This window comes from Mytilus galloprovincialis, chromosome 7, assembly GCF_965363235.1.
Source record: "Mytilus galloprovincialis chromosome 7, xbMytGall1.hap1.1, whole genome shotgun sequence".
NCBI classification, from domain to species: Eukaryota; Metazoa; Mollusca; class Bivalvia; order Mytilida; family Mytilidae; genus Mytilus; species Mytilus galloprovincialis.
Window position 1 is genome coordinate 45,287,278 of NC_134844.1, and position 21,493 is coordinate 45,308,770.

A 21,493-nucleotide genomic window follows, 5' to 3' on the forward strand; every position below is an offset into this window, starting at 1 on the left:
AGTTGGGTGTGTTGTATGTCTGTGTTGTATGTTATACACAAAATTGACTGCTTATGGTCCCAATGATCGTCACATAAACCTTTTATGTCTAATTCAAAAGTCGAAAATAAACAACAGACAATTCCTTGCAAGAAGAAGACAAAAAAAAAACCATCCAACAACAACAGAACGCAATACACAACATAAAGACTAAGCAATGCAAGCCCCTACAAAAAACCGATGGTGATCTCAGGTGTTCCGGATTGGTAACCAGATCCTGCTCTAAATTGGTACGTAAAAACTGATGATAAATCTTATTCAGCAGAACAAATTTGGGAAAGGGAGAGCGGGATTTTGTTTACGGCTATTGAAATAATCTGTCGTCATATGTATTATGGAAACAGAAATTTCGTAACGGTCAACCAAATCGTTATAGCGTCTGTAAAATTCTTGACGACATGATTCACATTTTACAATTGGGAAATTTTAATCCTATTTTTGTTGGAATGTTTCGTTCTTCACCGACCCTCATTATCAATTTGTATTCAATTTCAACTTTTTAGTCAAGAAAGGAGACATACTTAACTGTATCTCTATTTCAAGTTCAAAGGGAAAGATAGTTTCAACATCGTCACCACAATTTGATATATTGATTAAGAGAGCATCGTAGCGCCACCTTGAAGTTCTAAACATTGACTCTTTATCTGGAAGCAGCAGTCATACATTCAGAAATGCTTTCAAGTCTACGATTATAAATAAACTGACGGGTTTCTTACCTTTTCAAAAAGATAGAGGTCGTGAAAGCTTTATCAGATGTGCACGACAAAGATGTTATCGTTTCAGAAAAGAAACACTGAACAAAAAGTCTTATATAAGGAATATCTCTCTTAACTTTGAATTAACCGCAAATCTTGGAAACCCACGTATACCCCAACTTCATTCACGAAAGAGAAGATTTAAAAAAATACAGATCCATTCCTTATCTCCTTGATATAATAATAATGTTTAACTCGACATAACATTATTTTACACTTCTGAACACCAAGCATTATACAAAAAAAAAAAGATGAAATAGTTTGAAAATGTTTTCTGCCAGTGTGATCAATGTGAAGTGGCTGTCTAAAAGTTTTAACAATCTACTGCAAAATCGTCAATCACGATCAGTACAATTTTGCAGTAATATCAAAAACTTCAGAAAAATATAAAACGGAAATTCACTTATCAATTTGCAAAATCAAGAGCTCAAACACATCAAACGAATGGAAATCAACTGTTATATTTCTGACTTAGTACAGTCATTTGCTTATGTAGAAAATGGTGGATAAAGCCTGGTTTTATAGATAGCTAAACCTTTCACTTATTTGATTGTCGAATAGTATTTCTTGATATTAACAACAATGTGTGAGTAATACAAACAGACATAATAGGTCAAAACAAATGGGTACAGCAGTCAACATTGTGTTATACATGTACTCCAAGTTAATATAACGAAAAACAACTATTTCAACAAAGACAACAACATGGCATGTAGAGAATATATAGAAAAAGCACATTTATTTAACAAATTAAAAGAAAAGAATAAATAAAGACCATTGCACAACAAGACCATTTTATAGTTAAAAATCGGTGGTATTCTTTATCTCAAACCAGTAAACATGAGTAATGTCATTCTACGCAAATGAATTGTCAATGTTGTATCAATATAAGGCAAATTGAAAACGATTTCATAAAATTCCAGAATGCATTTCACTGATTAGAATAACATGTACCTAAGAGTATAGTAGCAATCAATACACATCCAACAACCAATGTATTTGGTGTAAAGACGTCAAAAACAGTCAAGGAAAAACATGACTTTGTGCATTGTTTAGATACAGGTATCGACAGATTATGGATCCATGAATATGCTTTATTAAGTAACAAACTATCTTCAATATAGTCGAAAGTAAAATTAATAAAATTTTTACAAGATGTTTTTCCTTTTTTTAATCAGTTTGAATCTAAGTGAAGTATGATTTGCAATGACATGGGGCAAGTAATTTGTATTTAACTGAATTAACAAATGTCCAGAGTGATTACTGTCCAATGTGTATTTTAATCATTGGCAGATACGTAAAGATAATATAGACCAGTGCATGCCGAGTTCCATTAAAAAACAATGTAACAAGTACGTTGCTGTTCACGAGACAGCTACTGATTGCGAGTAATGCATGCATAGCTGGTAACACCTATTCTGTCTATGCATCTGATTTTGCTGTTTTTAGTATTAATGCGATTCCCTATGTTAATGAGATATTGTGGCACCAAATCGCCTTGCACTGTGCCTTACGCGCTAGACCACTCGACTACATAGGCTTCACAAAAATAAAGCTTTCGGTGGCCGTATGTTACCTTTCCTCATCAGTTTTAATCTAGCGCCGTAACACAGTATATGATATATAAAAATTGTTGCGTTAGATTGCTGACAAATAATAAATACATTGTGTATGAAAATAATAATATAACATCTACACACGCTTAAAAAACACGTGTCTCATGTCTATCTCTAGATTCACCTTCCGTGACAAGGTAACACTACGACTATTGAAGTTATATTTTTATATAGCGGATGTGGTCGAGTGGTCTAGAGCGCTGGACATGAGGCTAAGCGATTGGTGCTGTAGTGTATCAAAGGTGTGAGTTCGAATCCCGCTGAGGGACGGACAAAAATTTGTCAGTATAAAATCTAACTCTAACACTGTTTGGTGTAATTTTCAGACTTATATATATATATATATATATACCAGTCGAGAGAAACCGGGACACTCGGTGGAACCGTCAAAATGTGAGATACCAAGAATAATTAATCTATCTAACTTAACATTATCAGCACCAGAGATTCAAATACTTTCAAAGGGACTAAAATTTACCCCAACTCCACAAACATCAAATTATAATGAGGTTAAAGATGACATTTCAAATTTCTGTCGAAAATTACGTTTAACAGAAGAATTATTTGATAAAGAGAATCCAGACGAATCTATTGTCCGGAATAAAAGTACCTATAAATCGTTGAAGGGTAAAAACAAAGCATTAGATACATTTTGTGATCATATAACAAATTTTCCCTTTAACGAAATACAAAGTCCGAAATGCCAACCAAATACAAGTCGTCAGGAATGGGAAACAATATACAAATTAAAAAATAACAAAGATATAATAATCAAAGAAGCAGACAAAGGAAGTGCTGTTGTAGTTATGGATCTTAATTACTATATAAATATAGCCAATAACTTATTACAGGACAATACTTATTATGAAAAAGTAAAGAACTACAATCAGTCAAAAATAAAAAGCAAATTAATAGCCTGTAACCACTTACTAAGAAAAGGATTGACAGACAAAGAATGCGATTACCTAACAAATTTTAAATGTAAAAGCAGTAATTTTTACGGACTTCCAAAAATTCACAAAAGTAATGTTATTAGGGAATTTTGTAAAAATTCAAAGTCAGAATGTGTAAATATACCACATCCTAACGATCTGAAATTGAGACCAATTGTAGCAGGTCCTTCTTGTGAAACACATAGACTAAGTAATTTTCTAGATATTCTTTTGAAACCAATACTTAAACAAATACCAAGCTTTGTTCGAGATGACTTAGATATGTTGAACCATCTTCCCAGAACAGTTGGCAAAGACAGCATTATGGTTTCTTTTGATGTAGTTAACCTGTATACCACCATACCACATGAATATGGATTAACAGCTATTGAATTTTGGCTTGAAAAATTTCCATCCGAAGTACCTGATCGGATAGAGAATAAATTCATTATTGAAGGAATTAAATTTATTCTTCAAAATAACTACTTCAATTTCAACGGGGAATCTTACAGACAGATATCTGGTACAGCCATGGGAACAAAAGTTGCCCCAACCTATGCAAATTTAGTAATGGCGTATTTGGAGACTCAAATGTACGAACGATCCAAATTACAGTTCGGTTCCCAATTCCACAAATATATTTTAGATGATTGGAAACGTTACTTAGATGACTGTTTTATATTGTGGACTTCTAGTTTAGAAAAATTAAATGAATTTAGAAATTTAATCAATGATATCAACAAAAGTATTCAGTTCACTATGGAATTTAGCGATAAACAATTACCATTTCTAGATATCTTAATCATAAAAAAAAGATACAGAAATTGAAACCGATATTTACTTTAAACCGACAGACTCTAAACAATACTTACTTTTCAATTCTTGTCACCCAAAACACACAACAACAAACATACCGTACAATTTGGCGAGAAGAATATGTACTATTGTCTCCAGTATTGAATTGAGAAATAAAAGACTCGAAGAACTTAACGAAATACTTTTAGAGAGACAATATCCAAAAACTTTGATTGATAATGGAATAAAACGTGCAAAGGCTATAAATATTCAAGAACTAAGAAGACCGAAAAACACAGTAATTGATACGAATCAAATTTTACCATACGTTTCATCGTATAACCCAAGAAATACAGAGGCGTATACCATAATATATCAAAATGTACCAACTTTGATGAAAGATCAAAGAATGAAAAGAGCCCTTGCTACACAGAAAATTATTAAGAGTAAAAAAGAGTCAAAATCCTTGAAGAAATTACTCACCAGCGCTAAATTAAACAAAGATGATACAATTCCTTCTGTAAAAAAATGCGGACGTTCAAATTGCGGTATTTGTCAAAATATTATGGAAGGACAATCATATGAATTTAAATCAGGAGAGATTTTCACTATTAAAAACTCTTTTACGTAAATTTCAAAATGCTTTTAAAGTCCTTTTATTCTCTACATTTTTCTCCAACCGGTTTCACATCTTTGTGATAATCATGAATGAATGTAACTAACGGTAATGTAACGTCACGATAATAAGTCTGTAACAATGCATTAAAGGGACGTAACCCTTGAAATTTATACAATAAAAAAGTCAAATAAGCGTCTTACCTGATGTTCGGTTTGACTTTTTTATTGTATAAATTTCAAGATTGTAACAGCTTAATCTAAGTAGACTGATAATTGATTCATTCAACATCACAATCATATATACCGATGAAGGATATCTGTTATCCGAAATATTTATAAATAATTACATTTATAGTTCCTTTTTATGTTATTGGTGTTGTTATGCACACTTCTTAGGCGTTTAAATATATATCGAATTGTTAAAAGTCTTGAGTATAGATAAATATATCTAAATGAAAAAGTTCAACATTTCCGGATAGTGCATATATTATTTAAAATTCACAAGTACTTTCATGTTTTACAACAATCTTCAGGTGAAAGGCGAATAATTGTAACTATGAGACGGTAGTTAAGTACGTAACGTCATAAAACAATTACAAAAGGGAGATAAACGTTTTAAAGTAAAATATGGAAAGCCAAATGTAACTCTATTGAAAGCATATTGCGCATTTAGTTTTGGCTTGAATTTGGTTATAAAATATTGTTCCTTTATGGATCTTCTAATGTCACATTCTACATTCATTTTATAGAACGGGGAAATTTTAAAAAGCCCTCTAATTCAAGCCAAAACTAATGCGCATTAGGCTTTCAATAGCGTTACATTTGGCTTTCCATATTTTACTTTAGAACGTTTATCTCCCTTTTGTAATTGTTTTATGACGTTACGTACTTAACTACCGTCTCATAGTTACAATTATTCGCCTTTCACCTGAAGATTGTTGTAAACCATGAAAGTACTTGTGAATATTAAATAATATATGCAATATCCGGAAATGTTAGACTTTTTTATTTATATATATATATATATATATATATATATATATATATATATAAAATGACTGAATAAATAGTCAACGATCAATCTTACAGGGCGATGGATCATGTAATATGATTCTGTACACTACAAAATATAATATATAACAAGTCAAAAAGGGTACAACATCACCATTAAATAACTATAAAATACACAAATATTAGATATTTCGGATAACAGATATCCTTCTTCGGTAATTGCACAATGACAAATGAATCATGTCAATTCAAATTGAGACTCTATCAAAATCTTGATTTATACAATTTAAGCGAACGCTGGAACAATTTTAAAATTTCCAAACACACCGCAAAGACTACAGAAATATGCCAAAAATAAAAATAGTTATTTACGATGTGAAATGGCACAACTCTAGATTTCCAAAGGTTGTGACAGTTGAGATGTTATAACTGCATTGAGGGCAGTCCTCAAACAAAAAAATCAAAAATGTCCTAACCGATCAAGGATGGTATAAATTAGACAACGGTAGGGCAATTACAACAGAAACTACATATTTAAGCCTCCCAAACGAATATCAGTATAATACTGATTGAAAAAATAAGTATTGTATAATGAGGTAAAATAATTGAACGTGGCAACGTACTTATACATCATCCCGAATCAATGAAAACCTGTAATTTAAACTGTTATTTTAAAAATAATTTCGAACTGTAAAGCCAGTACTAAATCCGGCGTTGTTTGAAACAGGTAGTCACAGGAAAATGAGGGACTCGTTCTATGTTTTTTCATTTATACCCTCTGGGGAGACTGTCCGTAACTTTCTTATCCAAAATCTTTCACGAGCGACTCTGTCGACCTTCGACCAACCCTCGTTGTGGTCTATGATCGTGATGGTAAGGTTTTTGAGATCAGCTTGTGTGTGTCCAGGTGATCTCAAATGACGACTTACGGGTAGGTCGGGCTTGCAAGTGTAGTCACTTCGATGACCATTCATGCGTTTGTTAAATGGCTGCTCTGTCTCGCCAACATACTGCATGCCACATCGACATTGAAGGAGGTATACAACATTCTGGGTTTTGCAAGTTACATTACAATATATAGTGTACACAGACCCAGTCGAGTGGCAAGTGAATGTTTGAGTATTCAGTATTTGTTGACAAGTCAGGCAACGTCTGTTACCACATGACTTGCACCATCCTGCAATTGAACAGCTTTTATTTGAGGAGACGTCAGCTCTAACAAATAAGTCTTTCAGACTTGCTGGTCTACGAAAAGCTAAGACAGGAGGATTGGGAAAGATCTTGGATAATTTAGGGTGTTTGGCAATAGTTTGCCAATTGGCACGGATCAAACGTGAAAGGTTATTAAAGGCTGGATTGTATGTAAGAACAAACGGGACTATTTTGCTGCGCCTCTTCCGTTTGTACTGTAAGAGGTCATTGCGGCTGTTATTGTTAGCGCGCGCAAACCCCTTATCTATGTCCAATTTCTTATAACCTCGTTTTGTCAAAAATCCGCGAAGTTCCTGTAACCGTTTCGTGACAGCCTCCTCAGAGGAGCAAATCCGCTTGACTCTGAGAGCTTGACTGTACGGGATACTTTTTGTACAGTGTTTGGGGTGACAGCTTTGGGGAGAAAGGTATTGATGTTTATCTGTGGGCTTACAGTAAAGGTCTGTTGATATGACACCGTCCTTTATAGATGTGGTTGTGTCTAAGAAAGATATCTTAGAGTCGGAAATTTCATACGTAAATTTAATTGAATGGTGGGCGTTGTTTGCATGTCTGATGAAATCATCCAGTTTTTGTTGAGATTCAATCCATTTCATGTCAACATCATCAATGAAACGGAACCAAGACAAAGGTTTGGATAAAGATGTTGCAATAATTTGTTTTTCTAATTTGCCCATGAAAATATTGGCGTAAGACGGTGCCATTTTCGTCCCCATCGCTGTCCCGTTAATTTGAAGGTAATGCTCACCATTAAAGGTGAAATTGTTGCATTTCAGGACCAGAGTAAGAAGCTGGACTAAACATTCAGTAGGTGGTTCTAAAATGTTGCGCGAGTCCCATATTTCCCTACAAGATTGTATGCCGTCATCATGAGGTATGTTGGTATACAATGAGGTGACATCTAAAGTGACAAGGAGGGTTTCCGGAGGAAGAGGGTTCATGGATTCCATTTTACGAAGATAATCTGTAGTGTCTTGAATGTGGGAAGGAAGATTTTCTACATGAGATCTTAAATGAAAATCGACGAATTCCGAGATTTTCTCAGTCGGATGGCCGTTTGCGGATACAATGGGTCTACCAGGGTTGTTAACCTTGTGTATTTTGGGAAGAAGATACAATCGACCAGGCTTGGCATTCTCTGGCTTTAAATAACCAATTGTATCCTCATCTATATGACCGTCATTGTACATGGTTTGTACCGCAGTGATAATTTTGGAGCTAAACTCGGAAGTAGGGTCATAGTCTAGCTTTTTATAAAATCTCTCATCAGAGAGCTGACGCACTGCTTCCGCGATGTAGTTAGCTTTGTCCATTATCACAACGGCACTGCCCTTGTCTGCTGGTTTTATCACAATATCATCTCGGTTTCTTAGCGATTGTATGGCTTTTTTCTCGTCAGGAGAGGTGTTGTAAAATGACGAGTACTTGTTGCTAGCTAGATGAACAACATCCGATTTGATTTTGTCGATAACATCTTCCAGTGTAGCAGATTTACTAGGTTTTGGAATCCATGAACTCTTCTTTTTAAAATGTGGAATTATGATTTCTTCCTCCGAGTCGGACGTGTCTGTGTCTTTCTCATTATCCACCTCTTTATCCTTGTTACCAAAATATTCTTTGATTCTGAGGGTTCTAGCAAAGTTATCAAGGTCATCTCCCAGTTTCATATCATCTATTTTATTGGGAGTAGGGCAAAAATTCAAACCCTTGGACAAGACTTTAGTTTCGTCCTCAGATAAAGAGACTGAGGATAAATTGACAACCGTGTTGTTGGGATCCATCGGAACTCGAATTTTTCTTATAAATCTACGATTTCGAGGCTTTTTCTTAGATTTTGTAGAGGGTCTAATTGAAGGGTGGTTAATTTGCACACCATCACGTTTAAATTTGTTGATCTGTTTGACGTGGAGCTTATGTGATTCAATATGGTTGATATCACCAAGACGTACTTGAATTTCGTCAAGTTCAGGATCAGACAAATGTTCACGGGATCGGCAATGCAAATTATCACGTAGTTTATAAAAATAATTAACTTGATGAATTGCTTCTTGGCGTAAGAGATCCATCAGACGAAAAGAACTGTTGTATAAAATGTTGTTCCATCTGTGAAAAAATCTGTTCGACTTTTCTCCGGTTGTAAGTGGGGAGGCCTTTAAAATGAGTCCTTTCGGAATAATTTCTTGATTAATGTAGGTTTCTAAATTTGAAATGTGATGTTCTGTTTTGATAATTTTGATAGTAGAAGATCTTAATTTCTTAAAATAAAATTGAAAATGCATGATGGAATATGCAGTAAGAAAATCGGATCGGGTGAACACACTCGATGCAGACTACCAAAAAGGTAAAATTATTAAATGACTGAATAAATAGTCAACGATCAATCTTACAGGGCGATGGATCATGTAATATGATTCTGTACACTACAAAATATAATATATAACAAGTCAAAAAGGGTACAACATCACCATTAAATAACTATAAAATACACAAATATTAGATATTTCGGATAACAGATATCCTTCTTCGGTAATTGCACAATGACAAATGAATCATGTCAATTCAAATTGAGACTCTATCAAAATCTTGATTTATACAATTTAAGCGAACGCTGGAACAATTTTAAAATTTCCAAACACACCGCAAAGACTACAGAAATATGCCAAAAATAAAAATAGTTATTTACGATGTGAAATGGCACAACTCTAGATTTCCAAAGGTTGTGACAGTTGAGATGTTATAACTGCATTGAGGGCAGTCCTCAAACAAAAAAATCAAAAATGTCCTAACCGATCAAGGATGGTATAAATTAGACAACGGTAGGGCAATTACAACAGAAACTACATATTTAAGCCTCCCAAACGAATATCAGTATAATACTGATTGAAAAAATAAGTATTGTATAATGAGGTAAAATAATTGAACGTGGCAACGTACTTATACATCATCCCGAATCAATGAAAACCTGTAATTTAAACTGTTATTTTAAAAATAATTTCGAACTGTAAAGCCAGTACTAAATCCGGCGTTGTTTGAAACAGGTAGTCACAGGAAAATGAGGGACTCGTTCTATGTTTTTTCATTTATACCCTCTGGGGAGACTGTCCGTAACTTTCTTATCCAAAATCTTTCACGAGCGACTCTGTCGACCTTCGACCAACCCTCGTTGTGGTCTATGATCGTGATGGTAAGGTTTTTGAGATCAGCTTGTGTGTGTCCAGGTGATCTCAAATGACGACTTACGGGTAGGTCGGGCTTGCAAGTGTAGTCACTTCGATGACCATTCATGCGTTTGTTAAATGGCTGCTCTGTCTCGCCAACATACTGCATGCCACATCGACATTGAAGGAGGTATACAACATTCTGGGTTTTGCAAGTTACATTACAATATATAGTGTACACAGACCCAGTCGAGTGGCAAGTGAATGTTTGAGTATTCAGTATTTGTTGACAAGTCAGGCAACGTCTGTTACCACATGACTTGCACCATCCTGCAATTGAACAGCTTTTATTTGAGGAGACGTCAGCTCTAACAAATAAGTCTTTCAGACTTGCTGGTCTACGAAAAGCTAAGACAGGAGGATTGGGAAAGATCTTGGATAATTTAGGGTGTTTGGCAATAGTTTGCCAATTGGCACGGATCAAACGTGAAAGGTTATTAAAGGCTGGATTGTATGTAAGAACAAACGGGACTATTTTGCTGCGCCTCTTCCGTTTGTACTGTAAGAGGTCATTGCGGCTGTTATTGTTAGCGCGCGCAAACCCCTTATCTATGTCCAATTTCTTATAACCTCGTTTTGTCAAAAATCCGCGAAGTTCCTGTAACCGTTTCGTGACAGCCTCCTCAGAGGAGCAAATCCGCTTGACTCTGAGAGCTTGACTGTACGGGATACTTTTTGTACAGTGTTTGGGGTGACAGCTTTGGGGAGAAAGGTATTGATGTTTATCTGTGGGCTTACAGTAAAGGTCTGTTGATATGACACCGTCCTTTATAGATGTGGTTGTGTCTAAGAAAGATATCTTAGAGTCGGAAATTTCATACGTAAATTTAATTGAATGGTGGGCGTTGTTTGCATGTCTGATGAAATCATCCAGTTTTTGTTGAGATTCAATCCATTTCATGTCAACATCATCAATGAAACGGAACCAAGACAAAGGTTTGGATAAAGATGTTGCAATAATTTGTTTTTCTAATTTGCCCATGAAAATATTGGCGTAAGACGGTGCCATTTTCGTCCCCATCGCTGTCCCGTTAATTTGAAGGTAATGCTCACCATTAAAGGTGAAATTGTTGCATTTCAGGACCAGAGTAAGAAGCTGGACTAAACATTCAGTAGGTGGTTCTAAAATGTTGCGCGAGTCCCATATTTCCCTACAAGATTGTATGCCGTCATCATGAGGTATGTTGGTATACAATGAGGTGACATCTAAAGTGACAAGGAGGGTTTCCGGAGGAAGAGGGTTCATGGATTCCATTTTACGAAGATAATCTGTAGTGTCTTGAATGTGGGAAGGAAGATTTTCTACATGAGATCTTAAATGAAAATCGACGAATTCCGAGATTTTCTCAGTCGGATGGCCGTTTGCGGATACAATGGGTCTACCAGGGTTGTTAACCTTGTGTATTTTGGGAAGAAGATACAATCGACCAGGCTTGGCATTCTCTGGCTTTAAATAACCAATTGTATCCTCATCTATATGACCGTCATTGTACATGGTTTGTACCGCAGTGATAATTTTGGAGCTAAACTCGGAAGTAGGGTCATAGTCTAGCTTTTTATAAAATCTCTCATCAGAGAGCTGACGCACTGCTTCCGCGATGTAGTTAGCTTTGTCCATTATCACAACGGCACTGCCCTTGTCTGCTGGTTTTATCACAATATCATCTCGGTTTCTTAGCGATTGTATGGCTTTTTTCTCGTCAGGAGAGGTGTTGTAAAATGACGAGTACTTGTTGCTAGCTAGATGAACAACATCCGATTTGATTTTGTCGATAACATCTTCCAGTGTAGCAGATTTACTAGGTTTTGGAATCCATGAACTCTGAACCCTCTTCCTCCGGAAACCCTCCTTGTCACTTTAGATGTCACCTCATTGTATACCAACATACCTCATGATGACGGCATACAATCTTGTAGGGAAATATGGGACTCGCGCAACATTTTAGAACCACCTACTGAATGTTTAGTCCAGCTTCTTACTCTGGTCCTGAAATGCAACAATTTCACCTTTAATGGTGAGCATTACCTTCAAATTAACGGGACAGCGATGGGGACGAAAATGGCACCGTCTTACGCCAATATTTTCATGGGCAAATTAGAAAAACAAATTATTGCAACATCTTTATCCAAACCTTTGTCTTGGTTCCGTTTCATTGATGATGTTGACATGAAATGGATTGAATCTCAACAAAAACTGGATGATTTCATCAGACATGCAAACAACGCCCACCATTCAATTAAATTTACGTATGAAATTTCCGACTCTAAGATATCTTTCTTAGACACAACCACATCTATAAAGGACGGTGTCATATCAACAGACCTTTACTGTAAGCCCACAGATAAACATCAATACCTTTCTCCCCAAAGCTGTCACCCCAAACACTGTACAAAAAGTATCCCGTACAGTCAAGCTCTCAGAGTCAAGCGGATTTGCTCCTCTGAGGAGGCTGTCACGAAACGGTTACAGGAACTTCGCGGATTTTTGACAAAACGAGGTTATAAGAAATTGGACATAGATAAGGGGTTTGCGCGCGCTAACAATAACAGCCGCAATGACCTCTTACAGTACAAACGGAAGAGGCGCAGCAAAATAGTCCCGTTTGTTCTTACATACAATCCAGCCTTTAATAACCTTTCACGTTTGATCCGTGCCAATTGGCAAACTATTGCCAAACACCCTAAATTATCCAAGATCTTTCCCAATCCTCCTGTCTTAGCTTTTCGTAGACCAGCAAGTCTGAAAGACTTATTTGTTAGAGCTGACGTCTCCTCAAATAAAAGCTGTTCAATTGCAGGATGGTGCAAGTCATGTGGTAACAGACGTTGCCTGACTTGTCAACAAATACTGAATACTCAAACATTCACTTGCCACTCGACTGGGTCTGTGTACACTATATATTGTAATGTAACTTGCAAAACCCAGAATGTTGTATACCTCCTTCAATGTCGATGTGGCATGCAGTATGTTGGCGAGACAGAGCAGCCATTTAACAAACGCATGAATGGTCATCGAAGTGACTACACTTGCAAGCCCGACCTACCCGTAAGTCGTCATTTGAGATCACCTGGACACACACAAGCTGATCTCAAAAACCTTACCATCACGATCATAGACCACAACGAGGGTTGGTCGAAGGTCGACAGAGTCGCTCGTGAAAGATTTTGGATAAGAAAGTTACGGACAGTCTCCCCAGAGGGTATAAATGAAAAAACATAGAACGAGTCCCTCATTTTCCTGTGACTACCTGTTTCAAACAACGCCGGATTTAGTACTGGCTTTACAGTTCGAAATTATTTTTAAAATAACAGTTTAAATTACAGGTTTTCATTGATTCGGGATGATGTATAAGTACGTTGCCACGTTCAATTATTTTACCTCATTATACAATACTTATTTTTTCAATCAGTATTATACTGATATTCGTTTGGGAGGCTTAAATATGTAGTTTCTGTTGTAATTGCCCTACCGTTGTCTAATTTATACCATCCTTGATCGGTTAGGACATTTTTGATTTTTTTGTTTGAGGACTGCCCTCAATGCAGTTATAACATCTCAACTGTCACAACCTTTGGAAATCTAGAGTTGTGCCATTTCACATCGTAAATAACTATTTTTATTTTTGGCATATTTCTGTAGTCTTTGCGGTGTGTTTGGAAATTTTAAAATTGTTCCAGCGTTCGCTTAAATTGTATAAATCAAGATTTTGATAGAGTCTCAATTTGAATTGACATGATTCATTTGTCATTGTGCAATTACCGAAGAAGGATATCTGTTATCCGAAATATCTAATATTTGTGTATTTTATAGTTATTTAATGGTGATGTTGTACCCTTTTTGACTTGTTATATATATATATATATATATATATATATATATATATATATATATATATATATATATATATATATATATATATATATATCAGGGCGATGGATCAAGTAATATGATTCTGTACACTACAAAATATAATATATAACAAGTCAAAAAGGGTACAACATCACCATTAAATAACTTTAAAATGAACAAATATTAGATATTTCGGATAATAGATATCCTTCTTCGGTAATCATGGTAATAGCACGATGTCAAATGAATCATGTCAATATATTCAAATTGAGACACTATCAAAATCTTGAAAGAATATACAATTTAAGCGAACATCACAGACGCTGGTACAATTTAAAAATTTCCAAACACGGCGCAAAGACTACAAAGATATGCCAAATAAAATTAGTTATTTGCGATGTGAACTGGCACAACTCTAAATTCCCAAAGGTTGTGACAGTTGAGATGTTATAACTGCATGGAGAGCAGTCCCCAAATACAAAAACCAAAAATGCCTTAACCGATCCAAGTTGGTATAAAATTTCAAATTTGACAACGGTAGGTCAATTGCAACAGAAACTACATATTTAAGCCTCCCAAACGAATAGCAGTTTAATAATGATTAGAAAAATAAGTTTTATTTAATAAGGTAAAATAATTGAACGTGGCTACATACTTATACATCCATCCCATAAATAAATGGAGCCCTGTAATTTAAACTGGTATTTTAAAAAAAATCTTCAAATTGTAAAGCCAGTACGGAAGCCGGAGTTACTTGAAACAAATGATGACAGGAAAATGAGTGACTCATTCTATGTTTTTTCATTGATGCCCTCTGGGGAAACTGTCCTTAACTTTCTTATCCAAAATCTCTCTTGAGCGACTCTGTCGACCTTCGACCAACCCTCGTTATGGTCTATAATTGTGATGGTAAGGTTTTTGAGATCAGCTTGGGCGTGCCCAGGTGATCTCAAATGACGACTTACGGGAGGTTCGGGCTTGCAAGTGTAGTCACTTCTATGACCATTCATGCGTGTGTTGAATGGCTGCTCTGTCTCGCCAACATACTGCATGCCACATCGATACTGAAGGAGGTATACCTACATTTTGGGTTTTACAAGTTACATTGCAAAATATAGTGTACACAGACCCAGTCGAGTGGCAATTTAATGTTTGAGCATTTAGTATTTGTTGACAAGTCAGACATCGTCTGTTACCACATGACTTGCACCATCCTGCAGTTGAACAGCTTTTATTTGAGGAGACGAGACGTCAGCTCTTACAAATAAGTCTTTCAGACTTGCTGGTCTCCGAAAAGCTAAGAAAGGAGGATTGGGAAAGATCTTGGATAATTTAGGGTGTTTGGCAATAATTTGCCAATTGACACGGATCAAACGTGAAAGGTTAGTAAAGGCTGGATTGTATGTTAGAACAAACAGGACTATTTTGCTGCGCCTCTTCCGTTTATACTGTAACAGGTCATTGCGGCTGTTATTGTTAGCGCGCAAACCCCTTTTCTTATAGCCTCGTTTGGTCAAAAATCCGCGAAGTTCCTGTAACAGATTCGTGACAGCCTCCTCAGAGGAGCAAATCCGCTTTACTCTGAGAGCCTGACTATACGGAATACTTTTTGTACAGTGTTTGGGGTGACAGCTTTGGGGGAAAGGTACTGATGCTTATCTGTAGGTTTACAGTAGAGGTCTGTTGATATGACACCGTCCTTTATAGATGTGGTTGTGTCTAAGAAAGATATTTTAGAGTCGGAAATTTCATACGTAAATTTAATTGACTGATGGGCGTTGTTGGCATGTCTGATGAAATCATCCAGTTTTTGTTGGGATTCAATCCATTTCATGTCAGCATCATCAATGAAACGGAACCAAGACAGAGGTTTGGATAAAGATGTTGTAATAATTTGTTTTTCTAATTTGTCCATGAAAATATTGGCGTAAGACGGTGCCATTTTCGTCCCCATCGCTGTCCCGTTTATTTGAAGGTAATGATCACCATTAAAGGCGAAATTGTTGCATTTCAGGACCAGAGTAAGCAGCTGGACTAAACATTCAGTGGGTGGTTCTATAGTGTTGCGCGAGTCCCATATTTTCCTACAATATTATATGCCGTCATCATGAGGTATGTTGGTATAGAATGAGGTGACATCTAAAGTGACAAGAAGGGTTTCCGGAGGAAGAGGGTTCATGGATTCCATTTTACGAAGATAATCTTTAGTGTCTTGAATGTGGGAAGGAAGATTTTCTACATGAGATCTTAAATGAAAATCTACGAATTCCGAGATTTTCTCAGTAGGATGGCCGTTTGCGGATACAATGGGTCTACCAGGGTTGTAAACCTTGTGCATTTTGGGAAGAAGATACAATCGATCAGGCTTGGCGTTCTCTGGTTTTTAATAACCGATTGTATCCTCATCTATGTGACCGTCATCGTGCATGGTTTGTAACGCAGTGATAATTTTGGAACTAAACTCGGAAGTAGGGTCATAATCAAGCTTCTTATAAAATCTCTCATCAGAGAGCTGATGCACTGCTTCCGCAATGTAGCTAGCTTTGTCCATTATCACAACGGCGCTGCCCTTGTCTGCTGGTTTTATCACAATATCATCTCCGTTTCTCAGCGATTGTATGGCTTTTTTCTCGTCAGGCATGTCAGGAGAGGTGTTATAAAAAGAGGAGTACTTGTTGCTAGATAGATGAACAACATCCGATTTGATTTTGTCGATAACATCTTCCAGTGTAGCAGATTTACTAGGTTTTGGAATCCATGAACTCTTCTTTTTAAAATGCGGAATTCTGATTTCTTCCTTCGAGTCAGACGTGTCTGAGTCTTCCTCATTATCCACCTCTTTATCCTTGTTACCAAAATATTCTTTGATTCTGAGGGTTCTGGCAAAGTTATCAAGGTCATCTCCCAGTTTCATATTATCTATGTTACTGGGAGTAGGGCAAACATTCAAACCCTTAAACAAGACTTTAATTTCGTCCTCAGATAAAGAGACTGTGGATAAATTGACAACCGTGTTGTTGGGATTGGTCGGAACTCGAATTTTTCTTTGAAATCTACGGTTGCGAGGCTTTTTATTTGAATTTTTAGAAGGTCTGATTAAAGGGTGGTTAATTTGCACACCATCACGGTTAAATTTGTTAATCTGTTTGACGTGGAGCTAATGTGATTCAATACGTTTGATATCACCAAGACGTACTTGAATTTCGTCAAGTTCAGGATCAGACAATTGTTCACGAGATCGGCAGTGCAAATTATCACGTAGTTTATATAAATAATTTACTTGATAAATTGCTTCTCGGCGTAAAAGATCCATCAGACTAAAAGAACTGTTGTAAAGAATGTTATTCCATCTATGGAAAAATCTGTTTGACTTTTCTCCTGTTGTAAGTGGGGAGGCTTTTAAAACTAATCCTTTCGGAATAATTCCTTGATCAATGTAGGTTTCTAAATTTGAAATGTGATGTTCTGTTTTGACAATTTTGATAGTAGAAGATCTTAATTTCTTAAAATAAAATTGCAAATGCATGATGGAATATGTAGTAAGAAAATCGGATCGGGTTAACACACTCGATGCAGACTACCAAAAAGGTAAAAATATTAAATGACTGAATAAATAGTCAACGATTAATCTTACAGGGCGATGGATCATGTAATATGATTCTGTACACTACAAAATATAATATATAACAAGTCAAAAAGGGTACAACATCACCATTTAATAACTATAAAATGAACAAATATTAGATATTTCGGATAATAGATATCCTTCTTCGGTAATAGCACGATGTCAAATGAATCATGTCAATATATTCAAATTGAGACACTATCAAAATCTTGAAAGTTTATACAATTGAAGCGAACATCACAGACGCTGGTACAATTTAAAAATTTCCAAACACGGCGCAAAGACAACAAAGATATGCCAAATAAAATTAGTTATTTGCGAAGTGAACTGGCAAAACTCTAAATTCCCAAAGGTTGTGACAGTTGAGATGTTATAACTGCATGGAGAGCAGTCCCCAAATTAAAAAAAAAAAAAAAAATGCCCTAACCGATCCAAGTTGGTATAAAATTTCAAATTTGACAACGGTAGGTCAATTGCAACAGAAACTTCATAATTAGCAACCCAAACGAATAGCAGTTTAATAATGATTAGAAAAATAAGTTTTATTTAACATGTTTAATAAGGTAAAATAATTGAACGTGGCTACGTACTTGTACATCCATCCCATAAATAAATGGAGCCCTGTAATTTAAACTGGTATTTTAAAAAAATCTTCAAATTGTAAAGCCAGTACGGAAGCCGGAGTTAATTGAAACAAATGATGACAGGAAAATGAGTGACTCATTCTATGTTTTTTTCATTTATGCCCTCTGGGAAAATTGTCCTTAACTTTCTTATCCAAAATCTCTCTCGAGCGACTCTGTCGACCTTCGACCAACCCTCGTTGTGGTCTATAATTGTGATGGTAAGGTTTTTGAGATCAGCTTGGGTGTGCCCAGGTGATCTCAAATGACGACTTACTGGTAGGTCGGGCTTTCAAGTGTAGTCACTTCGATGACGATTGATGCGTTTGTGGAATGGCTGCTCTGTCTCGCCAACATACTGCATGCCACATCGACACTGAAGGAGGTAGACAACATTCTGGGTTTAATATATATGTCCTTTTTGAAATTCTTGTACAAGCTCTTGATTTAAGAGTGCTTAATACAAATTAAAGTATCAGGTGGGAGCCGTTAACATAACTATTTATGTTCAATTAAGTCTTAATTCGATATGGTGCGTTACACTTAATAGGAAAAACGATACTCTAGGCTATTTATTACAGATCAATTCATTTTTCACCGTATGATGAATGTTCCTCAGTATCTTGTTTGTGTCATAACTGTTGTTTATATATTTGATTAGAATGTACTGAAAAGTAAGCAATATAGACACCTACAAAGGCATTACACCAGCAAGGAATATATATTTCAAATTTTCGAGATGTGACGTTATATTCCATTATTTAAGGACAATAACAAGTATAAGTTGTTTTAAATTATTTAGACTTATTTTCAGCGATGTCATTTACAGTTCTCTTCTTGCTGATCATTTTAACAATTTAACATGTCTCATTCGCCATCATAATTTTGATAAAACATAATAAAAAAATGAATTTCTAGTGTAAACCAACTTATATTCGCGGATACTTCATTTCGTGTTTTATCCGTTCTTTACCACTTTGTAGCTATTTAATTGAACGATTGTCTGATTTACTTGATGTAGTTTAATAAGAACAGATCCGTATTTTACATATTCGCAAAGATTTTTTACTTGAGGTGTTTTTTACTCGCAAAAGTCGCGAAAATAAATGGCTCGCAAAATTAAGTTGGTTTACAGTATGCAATCGAAGAACTCAAACCTTACATGCATTACCAAATAACTAAAAAGATATATAATCATGATATTTTGATTTTCGTACTACTATCTTGAAAGATATTTCGGGTGCAAATAAATTTGGAACGCTGGTTATTTTTATCAATCTTCACATACTATCGGCGATTTATCTTATTATGTAAGTATGCAATACGTAGATGTAGTTTGTTTAGTAATCAGTTTTTATTCTTTTTTTGTGTATCTCATTTAGTAAAATTTGATTATATTTCATAAGTGATGGTTTTGAAATGACTTTAAGGTTTTGTACATACTATATTTGTAATTTAATTGTACTTGACACAAATATTTGTAGATGGTTGATAAAGATGATACCATAATAAAGAGTCAGAAGATGCAAAGAAGATATATATAACAGATAAATCGAAGAAATACTTAAAACGCCATGCACAAAAAACGAATTTTCAAGAATAAGCAACCCAAACCCAAGCATGCATGCGCAACGGGAGGTATATGGAAATTTGCGAGGTAGCACATGCAGTACTACAATAAAGAGAATGTACATTTCATAAATGAATTAACTGCCTGAAAATTTCATTACATGTATATTCAATATATTTTAATGACTTCTTTAATTAAAAAGCAATCATTAAACTGAAGCTATATACAATTCTAATATAACGTCATTATTTCGCTTTGTAAACAAAGCCGTTTGTATATGCACAAAATATGTTTGACACATGCGCACAAACATACTGTTTACATAGGCGTTATTTTTATCTATATAAATATATATACATTTTAGCAGCTTAGATAAACTGCTATTGTATAATGTTTATCAAATAACATATATGTATCCTGCTATTAGTTTTTCAACTTGTTAAATCTGAAAATAAAACGTATTTCTACTTGGGAGGAAACGGGAAAAGCCAAACTTTTCTAAGGTATTTCCGTACGCTTCGACCTATAAAAATACTGTGTTTGTCCTATTAGAATCGGAATAATTCCTTCATGTCATGCTCAGTGCTCATTTTGCTCCGTGTAAAACACCGACAAATATAATGCCTATCAATGTTAAAATGAGCATAGCGCATGAGATGAATTGATTATTTAAAAGACTTATACTAGTTGTATGGAAGCATTATCCTATTCAAAAAGGCTAAATACAAATAGACATGTCAGCTGGAAGCCGTTGGTGGTTCTATATCTGTGTGACTTTATTTTAATTCCATTTGATTTGCTTTTTAATATAGAAAGTAAATACTGCTGGCTTAACCTTGCAAAACAAATTATTTTTCCCAGAATGGTTTTCTTCTTTATCATCTTGTTGGTGTCATAATTATCATACTTTATTATATTGCGATCTTATATTTGTCAACAATGAGAATAGGTACGTCTAGACAAGAAATATTGCTCGATATAAATAATTCCGTCACATTTGTTAAAAATAGACAAATGAAAAGATACCACTTTTATTACATGCTCCGAATACACATCTTAAAATGGTTGTTCAAAATACTATTAGGCACTGGGAAATAATTATCTGAAATTTAAGGCTACCGAAAGTTGATAAGCTAGTTACTGCTAAATAATTACACAAACTTTTAATTCGAAAGCCAGCTTATATGTATCCATCTCTTATCGGGTGTTATTGGGAAGAAAAGAATTTAGATAACAAAATTGCCATTTAAGAACCAAAGAGTTGGGTACCTCAAATAATTGAAGGCATAGTTTAAAATAAATCCGCCTTATAGCACGTGGGTTTTTCCAACGTCTATGAATTAGTGGATAATCTTATTAAATTGTTTGGTTATTCATCCTCTGTAACTTTATCATTAGACTGTAAGACAATTTGTACTTGAATCTAAGTAGTATGGTGATATGCCTTCATGCTACATGTAGAGCGCTTAGACATATGACATTACTGAAGTGTTAACTTGCATTTTCATGAGAACTTAATGATCTTAAATTTCCGTGTAAAGTGCATGTGGAATTGATGTACTTTCACTTTATAATGAATACTGCTAGACGTCAAATACTGTAAACCAACTTATTTTCTCGAGCTATTTA